Below are 635 nucleotides of genomic sequence, written 5' to 3'. Positions count from 1 at the left end.
CTGTAAAATGGTACAACCATTGTGGAAAGCAGTGTGGCGATTCCTTCAAAAGTTGGAACTAGAAATACCATTTGACCCAGCTATTCCATTACTAGTTATATATCCTAAAGAAGTGAAAGCCATGACAAGAACAGACATATGCACACCCATGTTCATCACGACACTCTTTACAATAGCCAAAAGATGGAAACAACCTAGGTGTCCATCAACTGAAAAATGAATATCAAAACTATGGTACATACACACAATGGAATACTATGTAACCCTAAAGAATAATATAGAATCTGCAAAACACCACATAACGTGGATGAACTTGGAGGAAATTATGCTGAGTGAAATATGTCAATCACAAAAGGACATATATTGTATTAGTCCATTATTGTAAAAGTCAAGGAAAGGTTTATCTATGGAAGAACATTTTCTTTGTTAGTTACCAGGGGTGGGAGGGGAGGGGAGGGAACACTATTAGATAGATAGAGATAAGTTTTGATTTGGGTGAAGAGAAGGGCAATGTATCAAATGTGAGTAATCAATATAGTGGCATTGAGAAAGAGAAAGACATAGAGAGGTACGTGGGAAGTACAGACAACAAAGTTGAACTCTTTTGCACATACAGTACTGCATTGTCAGTGAAG

The sequence above is a fragment of the Orycteropus afer genome, unplaced genomic scaffold (genome assembly GCF_000298275.1).
Source record: "Orycteropus afer afer isolate SDZICR_OR568_19922 unplaced genomic scaffold, OryAfe1.0 scaffold00211, whole genome shotgun sequence".
Taxonomy (NCBI): Eukaryota; Metazoa; Chordata; class Mammalia; order Tubulidentata; family Orycteropodidae; genus Orycteropus; species Orycteropus afer.
Note: the sequence above shows the minus strand (reverse complement) of the source record.